At 33.5% G+C, this 8,715-nt stretch overlaps 1 long non-coding RNA gene across 1 annotated transcript; it reads right to left on the bottom strand.

Annotated features, from left to right (window-relative positions):
- Positions 1-1,077: 1,077 nt before the first annotated feature.
- LOC106998293 (uncharacterized) lies at positions 1,078-3,309 on the bottom strand. The gene is made up of 2 exons (XR_001444720.3): positions 3,202-3,309; positions 1,078-1,832 (listed from the first exon to the last, which is right to left on the bottom strand). It is a non-coding gene; the product is annotated as an uncharacterized LOC106998293 (long non-coding RNA).
- Between the last annotated feature and the right edge of the window lie 5,406 nt (positions 3,310-8,715).

Here is an 8,715-nt window from a genome sequence, read left to right as displayed (position 1 = left end):
TAATTTTGTTTAGTACTCAAATTAAAATATGATTATTATGGTTTTATTAAATATGTTCATAAAAAATTGGGAAAAAAATGAGGCATTGCTTTTAAGATGTGAAATTCACTGATTCTTTTAAAAATTAAAAACTGTAATAAAAAACAATTTTAAAAATATTAAGACAGCAAAGTTTTCTGAATTGTATTGTTAAAAGTGCAGATAAAATAACCTTTCTCAGTTTCCCATTTAAATTATCAGCTTGAAGGGTAATCATGTGAAGTGGAGGACTTTTGAATTATTTATGAATGCATTGCTTGTGTAGGGAGTTCTATATGCAGTTGCATTTCTCTTTTTGACTTTGTCTAGTGAGAGGCAGCCAATTCATTGAAAAAGATTAAACATAAACACATTCGCAGAAATTCATAATGGTCTTAGGAGGAAAGGCAGCAAGGGCAATAACAACTGTAGCAGGGCTAATCCCAAATTTCAATGGCCATCATTTAATTATTTTAGCTTTTCAGTTCAAGTAGTGTATCTCTTTTTGAACCCATCATATTTTGTTAATTACCACAAACTGCTCTCCTGAAGTCAGGGTCAGCACTGAGTTGCGGTCTTTTCACAGATTTCATATACTTAGTACTTAAAATGACCCCTATGATTGATAGTGTAGTAAAGCTATTTTACCGGTTGGCTAAACGCATTCATACTATGTGTGTTTTTTAATGAAAAATCTTTTCTTTTGAATTAACATTTTAAACCTAGTACTTGCGTTGCCAGAAAACATAAACTTTATAGGTTCTTCAAAAACTTTTGTTTTTCAAATTCTTACAGCACTATGTGAATTTAATAGTAGCCTATTACATATAATATTTGTTAATATACCACAGGACATATTTAAGACTTGCCACACTGAAGGTATTGTGGATTACTGAATTAGAATTTATATCCCAGGAGTGTTTTGTAGATTTCTGTGCCACATTCAGGTAGGATAATTCTTTTGCTAAATACTCCCAAATAATAAATGAGTCTGAAGTTTCAGTATAGGTAATTTGTAGATCAGTGATGTAAAATATAAATATGTAAAGCACTAACAAATAAAGTCATATCATATTTAATTTGTTTATTGAACCATTACTTCATTCACGTTTCAAGGGTTTATTGACTTTAAATAGAAGAGATACAGCAATCTTATTGAGAAGAAAATATAGTCAAATATCTAGCTTCCTTGATCACTTTGCTGTGACAGTCTTAGAACATAAAATGAGACAAAATTTTACAAATCTATGGTAGTTGAAGAAAAGCTCATTAAGAACGTACTCATTACTATAGTTTTAGCCCTTTGACAACATGATACACAGACAAAATTAGTGAAGATATGAATTATGCAATGAAAACAGTGTCAAATGTATATGACTCATGGTAGATCTTAATAGGCTATATGTCAATAGTGAAGTGTCAGTTACATCTACTCAGTTCCATGTCCTTTAGAGGAATAGGCTTCCCGACACTACTTCCTTGTCCACATTAGGTTGTCTAATGGGGTATGTAATAGTCAGGCATGATCGCTGATAGGTTCATGGCTGGATAGAGGGTGTAGAATCTAAAATAGCTCAGCAGTGACTCCTTTCAACTCTTTTTACATTGTTTTCTGGTCCTCCTCATGTTCTGTGTTTTTTCTTTCACTGTTGGATGGTGGGGTTAATTTATTTCTCCTTCTCATTCCATGTCTTATCATGTCTTTAGGTGATGAAATATTTCCTTTAAAAATATGCATTTATATTGTCTGTTCCACACTTTGTTCAATTACTTTATTTGAACTTTTAAGTACTCCTTCTGTATTGCTTCAGGTACTAGAAAGAAAGCTAGATGGAAATAAAATACACAAAATTCACTGGTTAATACCTTGTGATATAACTTTGCCAGACAATTGAAATAATTTAATAAAATAACATTACATATTATAAGAATGTAAATCAAGCTTTTCAACCTGCAGCTCACGGGCTGCATGTGACCCAAGACAGCTTTGAAGGTGGCCCAGCAGAAATTTGTGAACTTTCTTAAAACAATATGAGATTTTTTTAATGTGAATTCTTTTTTAAGCTCTTCAGTTTTTGTTAGTATTAGTGTATTTTATGTGTGGCCCAAGATAATTCTTCTTGTTCCAATGTGGCCAAGGGAAGCCAAAAGATTGGACACCCTTGACGGAAGTCCTTGTTCTCTACAACTGAAAAGTTGGAGAGAGCATCATATTTCATGGCTTGTTCACGAAGTATCTTCTAACAACCTGCAAAGGTTACATAAACATTTTCAATATACAGCACTTCAAAACAGGGGACCCCAAACCCCAGGCCATAGTTTGGAACCAGTCTACAGCCAGTTAGGAACCAGTATGCACAACAGGAGGTCAATGGCAGATGAGTGAGCAAAGCTTTATCTATATTTACAGCCACTTCCCATTGCTTGCATTACCACCTGAACTCTAACTCCTGTTAAGATCAGCGGTGTCCTTAGAACCTCATGGTATCTCAAACTTTACTGTGAACTGCACATGTGAAGGATCTAGGTGCATGCTCCTTATGATAATCTAATGCCTGATAATCTGTCACTCCCTCCCATCATCCCCAGATGGGACCTTCTAGTTGCTTGAAAACAAGCTCAGGGCTCCTACTGATTCTACATTATGGTACATCATATAATTATTTCATTATGTATTACAATGTAATAATAATAGTTATAAAGTGTGCAATAAATGTAATGCATTTTAATCATCCCTTAAACATCCCCTCTGCCCATCTGTGGAAAACTGCCTTCAACGAAACCAGTCTCTGGTGCCAAAAAGATTGGGGACTGCTGCTTTAAAAGGCTACTATATGCTTCCAATTACAAGTTCCAAACTATCTTCTGGAGAATTAGAACTTGTTCAAATCCATCAAGATAGTAAGTGACTAAGTCAATATTTCAACCTAGGTATAAATAACTTCCATGATATCTTTCTTTCTGTTTGTCTGCTCTGCCTGACAGCATTGTATTGTATTGGGGGAAGGGGATTTTATCATTTAGTTTGCTTAGCAATTTTTTTGTTATTTTATTTTTTTGACATAGAATGGCAAACTTAGTTGACTTCATCATAGCAATATCACAAATACCTTATAACTGAAATCTAGTTACTACTAGTTATTGTATTGCTGTGTGTGACAATCATTATAAGAGTTAACCAACATAATTTTCACTCAGTCGGACTTTTTTTCCTCATTTTCCTAGTTCTTGGTTTTGTTTGCTTGGTGGTGTTGTTACTGGTGGTGATCTGGTTTTCTTTGTTTAAGAAGTTTCCTCATAACTCAATATAGATGGAATCATCAATAACAATGCCTCATCTCTCAACAAAAAGGTGGGCTTAGAACTCAGAGGGAGCCTATTAGAACTCTGCATCCACAAGATGGGCCAATAAGATTATTCCCTGAAACATATTAGGTAGAGTCCATGGAAAAAGGCACAGTAACTTCCTCTATAACACACAAAAAAAGGCCCTTGAACTACTAAGTGGCTATATAGTATGGTAGCAAGGAAGAATGATAGTTGCAAAATAAAACCAATTTTCAGAGGGAATTACAGATTGATACAGGGCTCTGAAATGACCATTTAAGACATTAGATTCTTTTGTGCTTGAAGTCATTTCTAGGGAATAGACAAATTTCCAAGCTTTGTTAGTCAAGTTGCATTGTGTTACTTTTGTCACTGATAACTGAGTTTTGGCAAGTAGAGAAATTATTATGTACAAGTATGCTTCTAAAGTAACAGTATATTAAATATTGCTATGGATAAAATAGAATTGGCGGCAATTTTTTACTTAGTCAGTGAAACATTAACAATCTTCATAATATGCCGATTAAGCAGGTGACCGGTTGTAGTAATAGATGTTGCGTTTTAGAAATCGAACTGTATACTTCTCAAAACTGAAGTTTTAGAGGATTACTAGAAAATTTCTATATATTGGGGTGGATTGATTATTTACAAAAATCTCTTTTCTCAAAATAAAATCAAGTTAAACACATTCTGTTTTATGTTTCATTCCTTTCAGTTTTTGTGGTTAGGGAAAATGGAAAGGTACAGATTATTCTAAAATTTTCTAGAGAATAAAATGCTTAATTTATGAGGATAAGTGACAGGAAGAGTTCTTGATTTTTCATGTTGACAAAACGGATCATGTTTTTATTGATTTAGACAAGTAAATTAAGTATAAGGTGATTTATTTAGGGACTAAATTAACATTACATTTTTTTTTTAACAGTTCAGAATATAATAGGTTAATTAAGGTATTTCTCTGGTCCAGAAGACCTCTCTTGAATCTGCTTTTTACAGTTCTGCTGACTGGGAGGCCTTTCACAAGATAAGGGTGCAGGAATTATTGTTAGAACAGGACAGTTGGGGCCTGTGGAGAGCGGTGGGAGGTGAGGACAGGGTGGTAAAACTGCATCTCCAATTATACTTTCTGCTTTTAGTTTCTTTGTTACACATAAATTGGTTCCTTAATTTATTCCTTTGAGGGTTAAATTTTAGTTCAAATTTCTGTTAACTTTTATATTTTTTAATTTAAAATTTCAAATACATTAAAAAAAAATCTAAATCTAGAGAATTGTAGCAAACAAAAATTAAAATGTCCCATAATCCCACGAGTCAGAGGCAATCAGGCTGATAAAAGTCTCTTGGTCATTATTTGATGTGTAGGTCCTACTCTCCTTTCCAAATTAGGATTGACTGAGGCCACAGAGTAGTATCCTATTAGTCGGAAAGAATTCTAATTATAAATAATAGCAAAACCTACAACAGGGGCTTTAAAAAGCAGCGCTAGAGAAATCACCATAAGGTCAGGTTCTTCTCATCTTTGTATTTCCCCAGTCTTAGAATAAAACTCTTTGTTTAAAACATCCCATATTTTAAAGGCAGGTGCTTGCCCTGAAAGCATCACATCCACGTTTTAGGTAGAAGAGTAAAGGGGCATCTGAAGCAAGTGTGTTTTTTTTTAGAAACTCTCATCTCTTCCTGTAGCCTCAGTTTCTTAAAATCAGCACTTGCATATATAAGACCTAAAGAGTTATTCTGGGAAGTGGTCACGTGGAAGAACAAGGAATAAAAAAGAGTCACGCGGTTAAGAAGCAGCAGCCAACCTAAGGGCACGTGATTAAGTTGATTATCACAGTGGGCCTTAATCCTACTGTATAGAATGTATCTTGGAATCCTATCTCGAAAAAGAAAAAGCCACTTTATCCACTTATTCCTGCATCCTACCCTCATTGGACAAATGTCATCCCAGAGGTAATTAACTCCCTCTCACTTTGCTATTATCATACATGCCAGAGGAGTTGAGCGAGCTTGGTCAGGTAGGCACCCCACGCAGCATGAGCCAAGTAGACCCAGGCAAAAATCTATTAGTACTTTCCTAGCTAGATTTAATGAGACTCTATTGATCATTTATTAATTTATTTTATTTATTTATGAACATATTTCATCAATCTTTCTACACTAAGATAGTATTCTATTTTTCCTTTTATAACTTGTGTTATATTATCACAATTAATTCATTATTCTGCCACATTTGCTCTAGTAATGGTCATCAGTTTCTGTTTTGATGTTTTTCAGACACATGATATCAATTTCCAAATAAATTATTTAATTTTTTCTTTTTACACTAGACTTAAAACTATAAAACCTGATTTTTGCCTTATAACATATCAACACCATTTACTTACTCAAAAAATTTAATATACTTCAGCAAATTTTTATCTCTGTTTATTTTTATATAGATCTTCATAATTTTATCTGAATCCTTTGGTTTATATTATACAATTTTGTTACAGTTTTCCTACTGTTAATTAATGTCTTTCCACCATTATATTTTTAAGTTGCTCTTTCCATTATAAGAAAGAAAGCTATTTAAAATCTGTATACCTGGCCAACTTCCTCACTTCTATAACTTTCCAGGTTTAATTGGATTTTTTGAGGTGTTCGAAGAAACAATTTTTTTTTTTTTTTTTTTTTTTTTTTGAGACGGAGTCTCGCTCTGTCGCCCAGGCTGGAGTGCAGTGGCGCGATCTCGGCTCACTGCAAGCTCCGCCTCCCGGGTTCACGCCATTCTCCTGCCTCAGCCTCCCGAGTAGCTGGGACTACAGGCGCCCACAACCGCGCCCAGCTAATTTTTTGTATTTTTAGTAGAGACGGGGTTTCACCGTGGTCTCGATCTCCTGACCTTGTGATCCGCCCGCCTCGGCCTCCCAAAGTGCTGGGATTACAGGCGTGAGCCACCGCGCCTGGCCGAAGAAACAATTATTATTTCTGTTTTTCACTTCCTGCATTTACTACCTTCAATGAAAATTTTACATTTACATTGACTTTACTGGGAATGACTCTAGCACAAGGTATTCTGCAAGACCATGATAGATACATATAAAAAATTTCACTGGATGAGTAAGTTGAAGAGAATGAAGGTCAGGCACAGTTGAATAGCACCTGTAAACTAATTACTCATGTAAATTTGAGATATTATTGTTTTTTATTACATTGCTTTGTCTTCACAATTTTTATTTCCTATAGCAAATTCCCAATGAGTTTTTGTATGTTTAATATGTACCTACAGAGGAATTATCATAGTTTTAATTTAATAATTACTTGTCAATTTTTGGATATTTCATGTATTGTCCACTGAAGTATCAATTGTCTATTAGCTTTTTAAAATATTATTTTTAATTGAAAAGAAATAATTTTAATATAATTAATCAATATTTTTTCCTTTGATGTTTAAAGAAATCTTTATCATCCCTAATTGACTACCTGTGTCACAAAGATAATTTTCTATATTGTTACTGCTAATTTTATTGTTATACAGTTCAGCTTTTATGTATCAAGTATTTGAATTATATCTTCAATCCATGATATATTAGTTCTCTTCAATGTGTGATGGTAGATAAGGATCAAATTAGGTTTTCTTCAACTACATGATAAGTCCCTTCTTCCATCACCATCTATAAACATTATCTCTTCTCATTGATTTCTGGGGCTCTTTATCATATAACAAGTATCTTTACGCACTTGCACCTGTCCCTAAGATATTTGTTCTGTTCCACTGGTCCAGCAATTCGTTCATTCATTACTATGTCATTTTTTCCAGATTTACTGAGGAAGGAGTAACAAAAATTCCATAGATGTAAAGTGTGCAGCACGATGTTGTGAAATGAATATTACCGTTAAGCTAATTAATATACAAATACCTCACATAGTTATCCTTTTATAATAAGAACACTTGAGATTTACTCTTAGCAAATTTCAAGTATATATTAACTAAGTCAGCAATATGTATGTTAGATTTCCAGAACTGCTTGATTTTATAACTGAAAGTCTGTACTCATTGAACAATATTTTCCCATTTATCCCATCTGCTAATCACTATTGCACACTTTGTTTGTATGAGCTTGACTCTTTTAGATTTCATATATAAGTGAGAACACGCAGTATTTATACTGTCTTTCTGTATCTGGCTTATTCACTGACTATAATGTTCTCCAGGTTCATCTGTGTTGTCACAAATACCAGGATATCCTTTTTAAAGAAGTGAATATTATGGGATTGCTGGATAACAGGGTAGATCTATTTTTATTTCATTAGGAACTTCCATACTTATTTTAATAATGTTTGTATCAATTTAGATTCTCACCAACACTGTATATGAGTTCCATTTTCTTCACATCCTGGGCAATATTCTTTTTATCTTTTGACTTTTTAATAATAGGCATCCTAATAGCTGTTAGGTTATATCTCAATGGTTTTGATTTGCATTTCCCTGTTGATTATGGATTTTGAGAACTTTTCATATACTTGTTAATCATTGTGGGTATTCTTTGGAAAAATGTCTATTCATATCTTCTGTAAATTGGGCTATGTATTAGTTTATTATAGAATTGCAGCACTTTCTTATGTATTTTGGATATAAACCTTTTATTATACGTGTAGTTTGCAAATACTTTCTTCCATTTCATATGCTGTCTTGTAATTTTGTTAATTGTTTCCTTTGCTGTGCAGAAAATGTTTGCCTCGATGTAGTCCCACTTGTTTATTTTTGCTTTTGTTGCCTGTGCTTGTGGCAATATGTTCTAAAACTTATTGCCAAGAGCAATGTAGAAGATTTTTTTCTCTCAAAAATGTTATAGTTATAGATCTTACCTTTAAGCCTTCAATGCATTTGAGGTTTTTTCTGTATGTTTTAAGGTAAAGATCCAGTTTCATTCTTTTCATGTGGTTGTTCAGATTTCCCAACATTTATTGAAGAGACTATTTTTCCCCATTATGTATTCTTATTGAAGATATGTTGACCACATATGACTGGGTTTATTTCTTGTTTCTCTGATTTTTCCCATTGGCCTATATGTCCATTTTTATGTAATTACAACACTGTTTTATTTACTATCACTTTGTAATATAATTTGAAGTCAGGAAGTGTGATGCCTCCAGCTTTGATTTCTCTGTGTAGGCTTAAAGAGCATTGATAAATCAATGCAAGAGTGTACTTCCTCCCCTCTTTGACACATCTTTTCTTACTTCTTTGATATACCCAGGTACTCTAATATCTTACCTGGATTTTTTAGCTCTTGTGACTGTATTTTCCTGCACGAATAGCTGTTCAAATTAATATTTCTCTGAAGCAAAGAGCACTGGAAAGTTGTATTCCATCATCTTGTTCACATC

This window comes from Macaca mulatta, chromosome 5 (assembly GCF_049350105.2).
Source record: "Macaca mulatta isolate MMU2019108-1 chromosome 5, T2T-MMU8v2.0, whole genome shotgun sequence".
Taxonomy (NCBI): Eukaryota; Metazoa; Chordata; class Mammalia; order Primates; family Cercopithecidae; genus Macaca; species Macaca mulatta.
Note: the sequence above shows the minus strand (reverse complement) of the source record. Positions and strands in the feature narration are given on the sequence as shown.